Source organism: Bactrocera latifrons, unplaced genomic scaffold (assembly GCF_001853355.1).
Source record: "Bactrocera latifrons isolate USDA-ARS-PBARC rearing strain unplaced genomic scaffold, ASM185335v1 scaffold_22, whole genome shotgun sequence".
Taxonomy (NCBI): Eukaryota; Metazoa; Arthropoda; class Insecta; order Diptera; family Tephritidae; genus Bactrocera; species Bactrocera latifrons.
In genome coordinates this window covers 1,966,292-1,983,701 of record NW_017535741.1, presented here as the reverse complement: position 1 = coordinate 1,983,701, position 17,410 = coordinate 1,966,292, and the positions used below count along the sequence as shown (strand labels likewise).

Here is a 17,410-nt window from a genome sequence, read left to right as displayed (position 1 = left end):
TTTGGTTTAATAATGGGTATGACCGTCGCTATTCGTCTTATCAACTACTCTCTTGTAACAAAAGAAATATTAACTAAGTCTCAGCCTYATCTGCTACCTGTATATTCTGACCAAATTTCATTAGACATCTTAGTTTTGTCTCTTACCTCTTTCTATTTGCACTCATATGTGTCGACATTTGCGTGTGCACATAACTTGTCTGGAGTCAACGAGTTTCTAAATACTTATACAGTTACATGCATTAGCGAACAAAATATTTACTTATACTTGGCAAAGAGGCAGCAGCAAATGTTGGAAGTTGAGAAAAGGTGTTAGTTGGTAAGCACCGGCCAGTATTATAAGATATTCTGTGATAAGGTTGTGTGGGCAAAGTTTAATCAATAACTTTATGTATAAAAAAAAAAATATTAATTGCTCAAAATTGTATATCTATAACATTACTCTAACTTTTCTAGTTGCAGATATACTTTCAAACCTTAAGTTGACTTTTAAGTCACGGCATGACGGAAATATCGAAATTTCTTTCATTGCATAAGAAGATATTATTGCAACACGAATCCRGATTTTGAATAGCTCAGCAAATAAAACGCCATTACTGACGGCATATTGTCACTTGATCGCCAATTGAAATTGTCTGCTCCTAACGATATTTTATACGAATACGAGTATTGTGTCCAGTGCCGATATTCTTTTGTTACGTAAGTATTTACTACATTCTTTATATCTCCATGCATTGTAATTAATTTGTTCTCGTTTTCAACGATTTCTTATTGTCGCTTAGTTGGACCATTGCAATCAGCTTCCGATAGCGCGTTACTGTCAGCATTGTGAATGTGTGCAAATATTGTATGTGTGTGTGTGTTAATTTGTGCGTGTATATGAGCATACGATGTATGGAATGTATGATGCGTAAACGGTTTCTGATTTGATTTCATTCATAAACATTCTTAAAGTTGAAGTTTCTTGAATTCGCTTTGCGAAATTGAATTTTTATAACATTGAAACACCGCAATTCTGGAATCTTTTGAACCTCTTACATATATACACACTCCCATGCATATATACCGATGTATGTGCTCACTTTATGGTCGCACATTGCTTCATCTTACGATTGTGCGTAGTTTGCCAATTCATTCAATGTATTCAATTCATCCATTCACACATTTATTCAATTCATTCGACAGTTGAGCGTGATTGAGCGTTATTGTGCGTAGCTATAGCGCCCTTTTGATACCATTGTAATATTTTATACGACTTTATTTGTCGTTTACTGTCTGTCGTGCCTTCGTACCTCATAGCCAACGATTCCTTTTGTAATTTTATCATATCTATTTTGATATTAAAACATTTATGTTGATTTATTGCTGGACAATTTCGGCCATTATACCCATTTATCGCCTATTTTTCTGCTTTCAAAGACTATCGATGGCCAGAAATGTGGTACATCTCAATTCAAGGATTTTTTGATATTCGCATTGTGGGCATTATTTCGGCAGCTAAATTAATTTGATTTTCAAGTATCTCTTTGCGATGTGAATGACCGTCGCGTGGCCAATTAATTGATGCAAACATGTCATAAGGATYTTAGGTCATTTGAAATATGCAAACTAGACTAAGTCGGCTTAATGCCAGTTCAATAGCAGTTTTTTTATGCCAAATGGCTTTTGAGGGCGTTGTATGCCAATTTAAATGCAATTAAATTTAGTAAAAACTGTCTCAGATTATTTATTAGTTGAGTGAGTTTAAAATTATTTCTTGCTTTGCCTTGCTCTTGTGCATATTCTATACGGGGTCTAGTACATGATCTTCTTTCGATGATGTGTCAGAGTAGCGAGGGCATAAAAATCATTTCAAAAAAGTACAAATAGTGCACATGCTACTAGCTCAACTAAAGCAGAGTGCAGGCGTGTATTTGTTAGAGCGGGTCTGAAAAGCCTGTTTGCTTGGTGTGGACATTCCGACCACTTGGCCACCAATAAACGTTAAAATATTGTTGCAACCAAAGCACTTACCCCAGGCATTGAGTGTGTAGAAYACACAACAATCGGATGGCGCTAACCATTGAGCTTGTTGCAAAAACATAAATAATAAACAAATACCAACTGCCTAGCTGCCACAAATTATGTGCCACACATTGGTCAAGTGCGTACGACCAGTTGGTCGAAAACAAAGGCACATGTAGCAGCGAGTAAACATTGTCATACATGTCTACATATAGACAAATGCGTTGAAAGTGGACACAGTTAGGAAATTGTTGTGCAGTACAGAAACAGGTTACACCAGGAAGTGTGTGAGGCTGGGTGGGGCTTCTATTAGAGAGCTATTCGAGCTTTCAGCGCCTTCTTTATAGCAAATATTTTATCACTCTTTGACTATTTGTTATTTATGCGYTTCGGTTATGGCAATAATAGGCGGAAATGTCCATGAACGAATGAATTTCACACATACGTACGCATACTTACGAACACATATATGGCTAGTTGTAATAATAATTGTACGCTAGTTACACCACAAATCAATTGCTTTCTACTTTTAGCATTTAATCAAATATGCACATATTCGTACTTATTTCAAATCTATGTAGTCTGGTATATGGGATCTTACATTGTATCCATTTTGCAGAGACATGTTAAAATAGGAAATGAAAAATAGACAATTGGTGATTTGTAATTTGTGACGTTTACTTATTTACAAACAAATAACTGCAGGAAGTAAAATCTATCAATAATTTCTCAATTTACAGGACTTTAGTGCGTTCTCTGCCGAAATTATTTTTTAAAATATTCAAATATTGCAATTTAAATTTAAAAATACCAAATTCATTTCAGAAAATAGTAATAATTAAAGTCTAAAGTCTCTCTGTTGTAAAATTTTCGCCAATTATGATATTAATTTCTTTTTGCGGCACTATTTTTCTAAAATAACCTTCTATAAACCGGATTTTCGTTCGAAGCAAAGCTTCCTTGACTTAATTATAATATATTTATATTTTTCATGAATTATTAATACAAGTACAAGAGTCACCAGCACCCTAATTAATCGTTCAAAAGGGATTTGAATCGGTTGCGGAGGTGATGAAATTAACATATCGACACTAGGGATGTTATAGCGGGCAATACAGTGAGTTAAAGAAATTCTATTGTAGTTTACTGCTTTGCGCCAATTAGCCCCGAGCGTTTAATTCAATTTACATTAAGTGATCACTTGCACAAATGTCTGTTAACGACACTAATGCGCCATTTGAGCGGGCACTTTGGATTAATTTTTGCTTGAGTAGCCGAAAAGTTGCAACCCCGCCTCTTGTGCCTCAGGAGGGGGTGGATGTRAGCAATGTGGTCTGCATGGCATAATTTTTTGTCTCCAAGCACAAACATACTTTTTAATTTATGGTCTGATAATTGAGTTGTAAATGTGAATAATTATATCAGACTTTAAACAAGTGCCATGGCGTTTTTTGTGWATTGGTGAGTGGCATCCGTATGAGCGTTCTGTGAAATACGTTAATGTACATTTTGTTAAAAAGGTTGTGCAGCATCATGAGGTAGCTATAACATAAAAAACTTTAATTAACTTTTGTATGCATTGAGGGAAGCATCCCCTGCGACGACTTGTTTTAAATATTTTTTCGGAATGTTTTTATAGCGAAATAAAAAACCAGAGAGCTTCCAAATTTACCACATAATACTTAAAACTTTAGCTAATTATGCATTTTTTATGGAAAAATATTTTTTTAATGCACTTTTTGATAAAAAATATTTTGTTAATTGCAAGATCTATTACTTCAACGGCACCCATAAAGAAAAAAGGTAGATAATGCGAACGGCGTCCAAATTTACAACAGACTGCCTAATCTAAAAAAAAAATTAAAAAAAAAATTGCATGTTAATCTGTAGCTAGATAGCTATTGCCGGAACTAAGATTGCAAGAGAGAGAGAAACAAAGGTTCAATATTATTTCAAAAATCCAGTTCGGGCAATAGACGGCAATAGACCAGAAATTGTGGAAGTCAGTTTAAAATAGGTAATTTAGAAAAAACACGTTTCAAAACGCATAAAGACCTTACTTTCTTACTGCTCATTCAATTTTGGAAAATTATTTCACTAACACATTCTATGCTGGATACTGTAATTGGATTTATACACAAAAAAATCTAATTTTTGAAAAACATTTTATGCATAACTTTAACAGTCTATAACGTGATTATTGATAGATCAGAAAATTTAGTAGCAGTGTACAAATCACATTGAAACACATATATTGATATTCTCTTTCTGGTTTTAGACATCTTTTATACCTGTGCATGTCCATTTACTGCTGAAAAGAGTCAATATTACATAAAACCTTAAGTCCATTTGTTTATTTACTTTGTTTCTCAAGTCTTGGAATTAAATCAGTGGCGAAACTTGGCTTAGTTTCATTGTTAGAGAAACACTAAAAACGTAAGTAGCAGCTTTTTTCATAATTTCGAAACAAGCAGTCACCACATTGCGCATATTACATGCCACGAACAGTGTGCTTTATTTGTGTTTTCATTACACAAAAATACTGAACGCTGCTGTCAAACAAATTAACACGCAAAACAATTACTCAATTAGCATTTTACACGGAAAACGAGAATAGGTATATTGGAACTTTGCGCAGCCAATAGCTTTTGGGGGGGTTGAATTGGGCGGCTAAAGCAGGAAATCCACATAGTCCTGGTTGTGTAGGAGGTAACATGAACACCGAGTGAAGGGAGTGATGAGAATTTTCAAATTGGGTGCCATGATAGAGTAAATTATCATTAAAATAAAGAGAAGGCTCATGTTGCGTATTAACAAAAAAAAAAAAAAGAAAAAAGATGAGATTCGTGTATGTGTGATATATCGGTTTGCAGCTTTTATATCAGAGAGCAATTTTGTTGAAGCGATTTTAGTAACTAGCAGATATTAACTGGTACATATATTTTGTTTTGTTATTGTCCATTCAATATTAATGTATCAGCAGCAATAATTGTGTAAAGATATGTGCCAGCGAGCAGATGAGATGACTATTTTTATCTGGGATTCCGATGAAGTCAATGCAAAACCCATGCTCTAATAATTTTGCTGAGGATCAGGTTTCGTCTTAATACTTTTTTTAAAACGTCTGAGTTATAAGTAGTTTGCGCAGTGCCATACTGATTACTTTTCCATTTAAATAATTGGGGATCAGAAAAATTGTACTAAATACTTCAGGTAATGCCATTGTATGCTGTCATTAGGCGTTCTTTTGTGAGAAAGGAATACAATTATTTTCAGAGTATACTGGTGTGTAAGTGTATATGGGTGCGTTTGTGGCGCCATGTCCTTGTAMCGTCAAACGGTTGTTGGATAAAACCGAGTTTTGAGTGTTTGTATTTGCGAGAAATTTTTGGTGCAAATTTGCATATGAATTGCAAGAGCTGAGTGAGAAAGCACTTAATTTTCAATAAAACCATTCGAGTGCGGCGTGTGTGTGTGCGTGTACTGGCACACTTGTAAGCAGCGTAACAATACGGTGCTTCCTTCACACGATCCCCTTACACTTGCTAACTGACAATACCGCTCGCTGTCATCACTTTCAGTGCTTATCTCATATTTTTATTCAATTAATTCTTGTTCAACATTTGGTGTATAACTTTTTCTTCACTTTTCTGTGCATATATTTCTTTAACCATTGAATTTTGACAGACAAACTTCAATCTACTGCCATATTGCGTCATTTTGTGGGTTTGTCGGATTGAATTCATTGTTAGTCGAAAAGAAAATTGAATTTTGTTTGTGCTTTTGCACTATGTATACATAACTACAATCACACACACACGTACATGTTAGTGCCACATAGCGTTCCTACATAGCAGTTAAGTGTTATAGTGTGTGTGTTTGTGTGTATTTTTAATTTAGTGATTAGCATAGTAAGTGCTTTTGCTCTTCAGTTGCATAGAATTTTATTGCATAATATTATTGTGTTTGCGTGTCTATGTAAGCTATACAAAATAGATTTAAATTAATTAAAATTTGGTTTTCACACACAAACTAATTGCAGAGCTTAACACAAGAAATCTACCGAAACTATAAAATTAAATGTACATATATACTTGTCCATATAGTACCTATGTATATTTACATGCTTACATTTTGGCATAGGTGTCTTCAGGTAATAAATATCTCAAACCATAGTTATGAATTTTGCGAATTATGCTGTGATTTTTAATCATCTATATGTGTTTCCTAGGCTTTTTTGAACTAGAGTCTGCTTGCCATCTAACATTCACGCATGCTTGTGTTTTATTTAACACTTTATACAGTTCTTTTGAGTTTACGATATAGTAAATTAATATTAAAATCGTTATAAGTTTTAATTATTTTTGAATGCTTAAAAGTTTTATTTAATTAAAAAGGTAACTAGCAGTTGTAGTATTTACCAGCTTTTTTTTACTGCCTCAAGTCGGAAATATGGCTTATGTTCAATCACTCTGCTCCCTCAAAATGCTGCTGCTCTCTCCAGAGCAGACTATACTGCCGAGAGAGAAGTTTAAATGGCTTTTATAGAACTTTTAACGCACTTTTATGTGACATCAGCAAAGAAATTGTACAATTTTACACACACAAGCATACAAACTCAAGCACTTGTATTGAAATATTGTTGTTGTCAATAGATGAAAAGTATAACTGCATTTTGTGGCAATTTCTTATTTATTTCATTGTGCATAAAGACATTGTCCGGCACATCCTTTGTTTGTCCGCTCCGCACTCCGCTCTAACTCTCTAAAAGTTTGCCATATCAGCCAAATGCGAAAGGTTTGTTGACTTGCGGTTACATACTTCGGAAAATGTGTGGTTTGTTGTGTGTGTGTGTGCTTTTTTTTTGCTTATTTCATATTCGGTGTGCACAACTTTGCGTTGTGAAGTTGCTGTAGCTTATGTTGGTCCATGTGCAATCCTCCGTGACATCATTACTTATTGTATTAAGACGATTAATGTCTAACCGTTCAATAAGGGCAAAATAAAAAGAAATAACTTTTTCTTCGCAAAAGACAGAGACAAAGTTAAGTGCAAACTACAGTTATAAAACGAAAAAGTAATAGAAAGAGCAAAAAACAAAAAAAACAAAAAAATCACATGACATGTGCAGTTTATATTCGCAATATAAAATACACAAGATATACTATATATTCATTACTTTGTGTCACATGTGTGCTTCTTCTTGTTATTTTGCTTTCTGCCACAAGTAACAAACTCTTTATTCGCCTGTTTGGGAAACAGAGAAATACGTGAAAATATACAAATGCCAGCTAGTATGTACCATATATGTAAGTATGTACGCAGATGCAAATGCTTCCTATAATAGTTTAAATTACTGAATCGTTTGCAATAATTTGTGTAATTTTGCCCCAAAGCTTAAGCTACTAATGTAGACATCTTAAACAAAACAGCAAGACAAGCAATTTAGTGATTTTGACTTCTAGAAAGTCATCTTTAAGTCTCCAACAATAATCTGCTAGCATCCCTGCGCTCCATTTCTCTTGATAGCGCTTCTCCATTGAGGACATTTCCTGAAGGAACTTGTTCGTTACTCACAGCATCCAAATTTGCCGAAAAGAAATTTATATGAGAGTGCAGCATATGTATAGTTAAGGACATGTTACTCCACCCCAAGATAAATATTTTTAAAGGTAATATGGGAACTTATTCGGAAGAACAAGGAGAACACTTCCATCAAGATATATGTATAATGGAATGTGAGAAACCTTACCAATGGCAGTGCACTGAAAGATGATTAAGTGTTTAAATTTGGAGGATTAGATGAGTTTCAGAGGTACAAAAAATTATACTTTTACATATTTCAACGATGTCTCCTGAAATTTAGATATAAAAATATTGAACATTCAGYCATTGAGACTTCATTTCCCTGTGCGATTGCCTTATTTTTTGGTTTATTTAAAATTAAAAAAATATATATACTGTTAGTACATGCATAAATCTCGTGTTTAAACGTAGGAAAACAAAAAAAAAAAATCAAATTTTTATATTTCTCATACTCTGAACAAAACTCGAATTTTTGATAAAATTTTCTCCATACATTGGCTTAAAAAATAAGTTGTATGGAAAAAGAAAACGAAAATCCTTTGTACTAAATCGATCCATAACTTTCCAATAAATCGTGTCTACCGATTTAAAAAAGGGGTTTTGAGAAAAACACATTTAAAGTKAGTGATCTATACCGACTAYSTCTGAGAATTTTACTCAGRTCGATGTAAATTCTTAGGAGAATATCTTAAACATATTGTACTATTTAATAAGACATCGATTTTTTGAAATTTTCAAACCCATCTAACCCCTTAAGCTCTATTTTTAATTTCCTATACATAAAAGCAAATGCAGAACTTACATATTTTCTACTTATTCTTATTTCGTGGCATAAAAGCAACACAAAAATGGTAGGAACATATAATCCCTGCCCAAAAATTCTGTTGACCGGTGTATTCATTATTTTTGAGATTACAAATAAAAATTATAAATGTTAATGATTGTTTGTGAGTTGTGATTTTAATTTTTTTGTTCAAAAATATTGATTACACTATTCAATAAATCTGAAGGAAAATGCGTCTGTGCTAAATGGCCTGTGGGATATTTGTGGTGTTTCGAAATTAGTTCACAAATTTTCCATCACGTAATATTGCTATTTTTGTAAACAGTGGTGGTTTGACCATTATACCCCTTGTCAATATATTCTTCGTGTTAGGAAATTTTTGCAATCAAAACCCAATTTTAGCAAGAAATAAAATATTCACAATGTTCGTGTGACAAAAAGTGTGTTCACCAGTGTTATTTGCTTGTGCTTGTATATTTTGTATACACATCATTTTAATAACAGTGCTGATGAGAGTTTTTGACTTTTCAATTTCTATAATCACCAACTGTTAAATTATAACAAACAGATTCTAGAAAAAGTCAAAGTATAAAAAAAAAACACGTTTATTATGTGTTGACGCTGGCAACGAGATGAAATGTAAGTCCTCTTCAAAGCTAAATAACCCCAAGCGATAATAAATCAGTGAACTCTTCATATACACACATGCGGATGTTGCTTCTGTTATTATATTTTGTTTGTTTGGTATAATTATTTTGAGTCTTAAACGAAGAATAGGCTTAAGGAATGAGAAAAATTCGCTTTCTTTTGTTATCAGTCGACAGCAGGACCTGCTGAATAAATTCACATAAACACAGCAACAAATGAAGTGAAGATATTTTCACAAATTTTTAGTCCATACATGTGTGCTTTCCATAAGGATTTCGTTTTTCTTACATATGAAACGTCACAGTCTTCGCAGAAGTACTCTGCGTTTGACGTAAACATTTTTAAGAAATTTGTCAACGAAAAAATTCGAATAGCAGTCTAAAGACATAACAAAGAAATTCAAAAGTTAGATAAGCGTCATGGCGCTTGAATGACAAGCAACAATTAAACATAAATATTTCTGCATATTCCTACCGAAATAATCAGAATACTTTCCCCAAAGCTGCACGGCACCTATTTCTTTTGTTGGCTTAGCAAATCTGCACATTTCTTATCAACGCTCTTCAGCTGCTTAAAAGCTGGAAGAAATAGAACATTTGCGCTGCAATTGCGTTAATAATACATATGTAATGGGAGAGTTTTTGTCGCGTACACTTTGTAATATTTACATAAACTCTATACACACATACATATGTGCTAAAGCGTGTGTAGCATATGTGTAGGCGCTCATCTAAGGACTCAAAAGCAGGCGAATGTCATGAAACATTTTCCGTTGAAATAAAATAAAAAAAATTATTTTTACAAGAAAATGTCAAAAGTTTCACCGAAAGCGGAGAGTGAAGCAGTCAGCACGTCAGATAGTCAATGGTGGTAGAGATAAAAAGTCAAAAGCTGTTATCCTTTCTTAATTTAATTTTTGTGTTTGACAAAATTTCTTCATTCCCTTTGTACTCTAACTAATAGAGAAAATATATCAATGTAAGTGCTGTTGCCATGTGTATGTGTGCGCTTGTGCCTATGTTGTTGTTTTTTCTGCGTTTTTGTAATGCAATTAGATAAAAAGTACAAACGTGCTTTGGAATGTATTTGATAACTACTATATGAAGTTGTATGTGCACAGATTGTAGGTCAATATTCACAGGTGGACTATTGGGTATTCTATGGCTTATTTCGTTATTCAAAATATAGAAAAAATAGATAAATATGTTTCTTTCAGTGGGTTATCGGAATACACTTTTAATTCCGTTTCCAACAATAAGTAGCTTCTCATAAGAATCTGGTTTATAAATTAGTCGCCTTTTACACTAAATTTACCTTACACTGTCTGGTGGCGACATACGCCCGCAGGATGAGACTGACAGATCGAGAAGACTGCAGGAAAATATCTGGAAAAGGGCACCAGGAAAACAATGGAGCATCTTTTAAGCACTTGTCCCACATGCGTTGTAAACATCTGGAGTCTCCACGATATGATACACTGGAGGAGGTATCGATAGTGAGGCCGCTTAGTCTGTTAAAATTCGCGTCAAGCAGTCTGCAACTGAACTCCATCTGGTATCGAAAAGGACCAAACTGACCTATTCATGCCTTATTGGCCTACCAGATTAACCTAAGCTAACCTAACCCAGACGCCTTTTACTTTCAAGATTCGGGAAGTTGCCTTAGAACTTAGAGGTGTCTATATTATATTTATCTATATTAATGGGGCGACATTAAGTTGCATGAACTAAAAGTGAAGAAGTGCTCAGCCAATATGCTCCAAAGCAAAGCATAATTATTATAGGGAAAAATAGCAGTGTACTAGAAGATATATATGTTTTAACAAATTCACTAAATTTACTACCACAAATGTCGCACCAAAGAACATGGCTTTGTGATCCTGAAGCATGAGAAACTTAATAGCATGTGATCTATAATATTATTATTCGTGGTCTTAGAAGCTTTACTTCTTACATTGCAATCTCCTTCTAAACGGCCCTTAAAACGCTTTAAGAGAGCATTTTCTCTTATATGCATGTATTCGTTTGTAAACTGCCTCATGACTCACAATTGAAATGAAATATTAAATTAAAGGATTAGCTTCAAATTACGCAAAGAAATTGAAAAGCAGTTGCACGAACTAGCAAAGGCCATACGATTCTTACACTTGTGTGTGTATATGTATTTACTCTTACATGAGGGATATAAGCAACAATCAGTCAGCTTGGCTTCCATTCAAGCGTTGTGATTTTATTGTGGGCTAACTCTGGCTGCTTGCTTGAATTACGTTGCATTTATGTACGTGTGACTGAAGCTGAATTGCTTTTGGAGTTGACTCATACATATATTTGTCAACATATTTCTACAGAAAGCTCAAGGTACTTTATTTGAGCTGCAATGGCTTTTTACATATCTCTGTAATTCTATTTTAAGTTGCCTGGAGAAAGGGAGTTTTGTTGTGGGAATAGGAAACGAAACGTTTTAAATTGTAGACATGTTTGTGGAAATGTGTGTACCCCTCCACTCAGATAATGTCATAAATGATGCAAGGGCGGGTAGAAATTTAGAAAGTCGGGTAAATATTTTTTTGTTGAAGGGTTCACGATGTCATTCTTTTGTATTATATAAATGAATGAGTATAATTATAAATTAAAAAAATTTTGTAATCACGCCTTARAACCCTATTTATTGCAGTATGTTTCGTTAGTATTTAAGCTACATCGGTCTACTTATATAATCTAAGAAACTTCGCTGAAATTCCACTTTCATATGGGTCACTGACGATTCACGTTTTCRTTGTGCTCACCCACGTAAAATAGAGCCACGTTGCGACCACAGATTTGTTAGTATGCTTTTAGTTTACCTRTCCCAAATAATTCTCCTTATTTGAAGTTGTCTACGCCTGAATAACTGTTTGACCTTTTACGCATGCTTCATTGCTATTTGCTTGATATTTGTAGTCCTTTTATTCCATCTTGATTTCGTTTCTTTTAAACGGTTTACCTTTATAATCCATTTTTCGTGTTTGCTTGAATTAATGCCGTCAGAAGTCTCTCTTACCTTGCTATTATTGAGATTTATATACTGGCTTAAACGATTTTGAACATTTGCTTCAGAGGTTTTCAATTTCAAATTAGATATGAGGTGTGATTAAGTAAAATTAAAAAAAGGTATTTACGCAAAGAATATGTCATAGCAAGCTGACTCCACCAAAAGCGGTTACAATGCTCTYAACATATACTGCATAGGGTTCGGAAAACAGTCGTTTCTAAAACCTTCAACAATTCGTGAGATATATAGATTTACAAAAAATTACTAATGTAAGCAGTGGAGCAGATTTAAGTACGTGCCGGCAGCCTCACTCCGTTTCCTAATATAACAKAAAATTATCTTACTGGGAAAACTGTTAACAATCTCAAACCATACATTCGTTCCCATAAATTGCTGCTGTCCAAGCATTTAAGTTAGTATTTTATAAAAAGTATGAACATATGTATTTCCATATGTTTGATAATATCTAAAGCATGGTTCTGTCCATATTTAGTYCTTGCTTACTGCTTTCTTTTATTCTATTCACCGACATTTTTTCCTAAATATACTTCATCGGATTTGCTACCCTTCTTTGTGTTGTGAATCGTATCATAATACGTTATAACTTCAGGTGGTGGTGGCCTTAAATGGTGAGATAATTTGACCTTGCCCAACTTTGGTGTATGCGACATAAGCCACTTTTCGTCCTTTATAGCCTTTTATTGAAACCTTTTATTCTTATATGTATGCCGCTAATATGAATAGCTTGTAAGGATCTCATTCTTTTCGATACCTTTCCAGGTTCCTGCAGCATTTAGAAGCCTTTCAGCTCATTTTCTCGGATTTTTTTTTATAATTTTAATTCGACCATTTGGTTTTAATCACTCGTTGTCCCCTTTATAATATTTCAGCTTTCTTTTTGTTTTAGTACCGGACGTCTCCTTGCTTTTGTAAGCTACATATATATACATACATACATATATTTGTGAGAAATACTTTCACGGCTGCACCTTTTCTCCTTTGTTCCTCGAGGATTTTACATTGAAAATTAATTAATTCCAAATTGAATGCAGAAATTGGCGCATTGAGGAGCAAAATTAAAAACTTTTCTTGTTGCCAGCATTCTTCTTTCTGATACCGCTTTTCTTCGTTCTCACCAAAATTTATTGCCACACAATCAGTGTAAGTATGCCGCGGACGTTGATATTTTAACCTTTGCCAAACTTCAATCGCATCTACCCCCCAACCCCATTTTCTTTTATTAGCGTCTTTCACGCGACCTCAGCGCGTCTTAATGAAATTAAAAACTTTGCATCAATTCTTCGTCGCTTCAGTTATTTTAATTCGTTCCCTTGTACGCCGCCCTTGTTGGGCATGGAGGCATAAATCGTGCCGCTTAACCTCGAATGATGTTTTAATATGCTTCACCGCTGATGACCGACGTAAGTCGAAAGGGGTCAAATTCACTGAGTAYAGATTAAGAAAAAACCATCGGGTTTAGTACCGAAATTTATGCACCCAGAGAGAAAGAAACTATGCAAAATTTTACGGCGAATGATTTCAGTTGCAGATGTATGGTCCGAGTGTGTTGGACGGTGTACATATATTTATATTTGTTTGAATATGTATGTTTGTATTGCATCGAATTTGCCACATCATTTTGAATTTTTTCCTCTTTTTCTACTGCGAGAGTTTTCACTAATTATTAATTAGCCCTCTGGCATTTTTTGATTTTTTATCCTCAAATGAACTCAACCTGATTGCGCTGCTTATGCGGAGACCTTCTGTTTCCCTATGCAATAACTTAGGGTTGGCTTTAGCACGAGAATTTGGTTTTGACAGCTATGTAAATGAAGTGGCAACACTTTAACCAAAGGAATTATTTTCTCTTATTTTCTGATGATTGATAACAAAAAATAATGYGGTTTTACACTTTTTACACATCTACTTTAAAAATGTGGGAAGGAAATTTGAGTTTGAAGCATAGTTGAAAAGTAAATTAATTTAATTAAAGTAAAATTTGAWATTTCTTTCTAAAGCCAACAACATATTATTGATTTGACCAATTTTTGGCCCAGAGCGAGGTATGCACTTAATGATCTCTCGACCACCTTTGAAGGCTTTGTACCGTCCAGAACGAGTCATGTCTTCAACGATCTTTCACCCATCTTTGAAGGCTTATACCACTTGTAGGCTTTTGTTTTTGGTAAAACTATAAACAACTATCCCGCACAGGAAATTTGGTTAGAAATACAAAATTTGAGACAAATTCTTTGTTTGATATTTTTTGAAATATCATTTACACGGGAAATTGAATTACAATTTCCATGTGGCTTTTTGAATCAACGATTATAGTTTATAAAAACAGATCAGCTCAGCCTCATTTGAAATTTCTTCGATATTTTTGGAAATAATTTAGTTAGACCTTTATCGTCACTAGATTCATAAATTGAGAAATTCATGCAATAGAGCTTCACCATTTGGAGAGTTGTCCTATATAGYACTTCCAGGTATTATAAAAGCGATATGCTTCAAAGTAAATAGTAAATACGTTTAACAAAAACTCCACAAAGTTTTTTAACATTACTCGTATTTAAGCACGTACATACATATGAAATGTTATTTAAAAAAAATACACACAAATAAATTTGCCTGTATATGTGTGTGTGTGTTTACGTTTTTTTCGTTATACATTTCCATATGTTTTCTTTGCAGCGGCTGTTTGTTTTGATGTGCACCGTGTTTACTATTTACTTTTTACACAAAGCAACTGGATGAGATATGGGAGCACATACAAACACGTGCGAAGTAGGTGCGTATGTGTTACAAAAAGCTTTCGAAATTGTGTGAATGAATGGATTTTTATGTAAAAATAATGAGAAATGTGGTTTGTTATTATTTTCCGCTTTGGCCTTTGGAGTACACGTTTTTTATATCATCCAGTTTTTTATGTATTTATTTTTTCGTATTTTGCATTTTATTATTTTAGGAGCGCAGCGGGTTTGTTGATGCAATGCCAGAACAAATATGAAACATGCATATTTATAAAGGTGTGTTGTGCTGTTTTGAAGAGTAATTATAGCCTTTTTTATTGTCGGTGCATTTCTGCCACTTTCACAGTACATATGTGTGTATGTATGTATGTATGTATATCTGTTTACAGTTTTGAGTGTAAATCATAATTTAAATTTCCTCAAAAATTAAAAGAATTGTGTTCTCTGTCTTTTCCACTAAAAGCTGTTTCGAATCATTGGTTCTGATTTGCTTAAATTTGAATTCCCAAAAATATCCATACTCAGTTTCAGTTTAACGAATGTGAGAATCCACACGCCTTTCCGGTTGACTTTATACCCTAAAATTATCAAATGAATGAAATCACTGCATAACAGATTTTCTGTCCCTACCCGCTTGTTTCATAAACAAAAACAAGGCTGACTCAAAATATAATTTTTGTTATATTTCTAATAGAGTTTCGTATTTCCTGTTTGATTTCCATAATATGTATCCATTGCCAGTATAGCTATGACACTTTCTTGGATTTGGTTTTTGTAAAAGAATTTGAGCTTTATAGTTACTAATAATGAGAAATTTACCGGCAATAGCTGCAATAAGCCGCTAAAAGCGGCACAAAGTATTCGCATTTTACGCGAGTGCAATTTTTCGGAGTTTGCATTAGTGTCTGTGTGTGTATGCATGTGCAGAGGTTTATGCGTGGTTTGTGGCGAACATTACTTGCCGCTCGCTTATCAACATTATCAAAAAAGCGAAATATATGGAAATGTTGTTTTGGCAAGAGCCAAGTTAACAGGTAATTGCAGGGCTTTTTCATGCCGACAACTTTTTGCCACAGTGGAAAAGTATTTACACCCGTGTGTGTGTGTGATTGTGCAAGCGCATTACTCTCTCGGCGACAGCTGGTAACTAAAATTTATTTGTGCAACCTTTAGTGAAATGCGACGCATAAACCTAGCTGTGCCTAACTGAGCACACGACCGGTCGTAAGTTCGTTGGGGAAAACTAATAAAAAAAGTTGAAATTTCAATTGAAATTTTGTGGGAATTTCTTTGGCAAAGTCACTGAAGGTGTAACTGAATGCTACCGAGTCATGGCGGTTAAAATYTAATATAATATAAAAAGATATATGTGAGCCTTTTGCAACACCGTGCGCGATATTAAGACTGTGGGCCGTTTCATGATGCAGCTACACTTTTTTTAATATCAAACATTTCATTAATTTGCAAAATGAATATCTTAGAGGGTTACAGGAGTGTCACGACTAGAAGAATTATTAATTTTTTATTGTATTACTTAATTCTATAGCATCTTAGAGWATTGTCCCAATTACACAGGTTAAGTTGATCCGAGTAATGGTTTTCGAGATACGGCACGCAACATGCTTTTGTGCGCAGTTTTGTGGTATTTTAAAACATTAAATGTTTTTTGTCTCGTAACTGTGTATTCAAAGTYGGTTGTCAAGATGTAAATTCTACAACCCTTCTAAAATATTGTCCTAAATTCTCAAGTTGATTTGAGTAATAGTTTGGGAGATACAGCCTTGAGACTTTTTGTACGCTTGAGGCTACCTAGGATAAATGCGCCGGCTTTAAACGCGTATTTCTCGACACTCTGTTTTTGAAGTCGGTTAGCATGATTTCTCGAGAACTACTCAACCGATCATCATGAAATTTTACACTAGTCCTCGAGATACAATTCTTAAAGACTTGGAACTTGACACAGTTACGTGTTCAATATACTTATAGTTTTTTTCCTAAATTTTCAGAATTTCTTTGTTAATAGTATATGTTTGTAACAATAAAATATTTCATTTTTTATATGACAAAAAATGTTTGAAGAAGGATTGTATTTTACCTGAGGAAACTTATGTAACCCCTAATGCAATTTTGCATCAAGTTTTTGACCCACGCGATGCATCTTTTTTCCGAGTGACTGCCGGAAATGACGTGGTAATTTCCTTTGAAAATTGCACAAAATCTTTGAAAAATATATATAATGGAATAAAAAAAAAAAAATAAAAATAAACATGAATACAATTTTTCGTTAATTAAAAATATTGAAAATGTATGGTTTTTGCTCTAGAAAACTAATGTAACCTCTTAATGTTGGAATATCAATATTTTGCCAGAAAATCAATAAAAGCACGGAATTTATTTTTCAAAACATTTTTGATATAGAAGTAATAACTCGTATTGAGAATGGCCCTAATAAATTTGTATACATGCAATCTTATTACGTATACGTACGTTTATACACGTGCCGCACGAAACAGTGTCGCTACCGTTTTGATTTGGAAATTCAGCCAGGTCTTGCATTTTATACACTTTTCTGAGCTTATTTTCATTTAACTCGCTTGTTGATATAG

At 33.9% G+C, this 17,410-nt stretch overlaps 1 protein-coding gene across 1 annotated transcript in view; it reads left to right on the top strand.

Annotated features, from left to right (window-relative positions):
* Positions 1 to 17,410, top strand: part of LOC108968549 — a 261,840-nt gene that overhangs the window by 56,570 nt on the left and 187,860 nt on the right. The window contains exon 2 of the mRNA XM_018932646.1: positions 456 to 698. The gene's annotated coding sequence lies outside the window, so the exon portion shown is untranslated. The remainder of the gene's footprint in view (positions 1 to 455; positions 699 to 17,410) is intronic.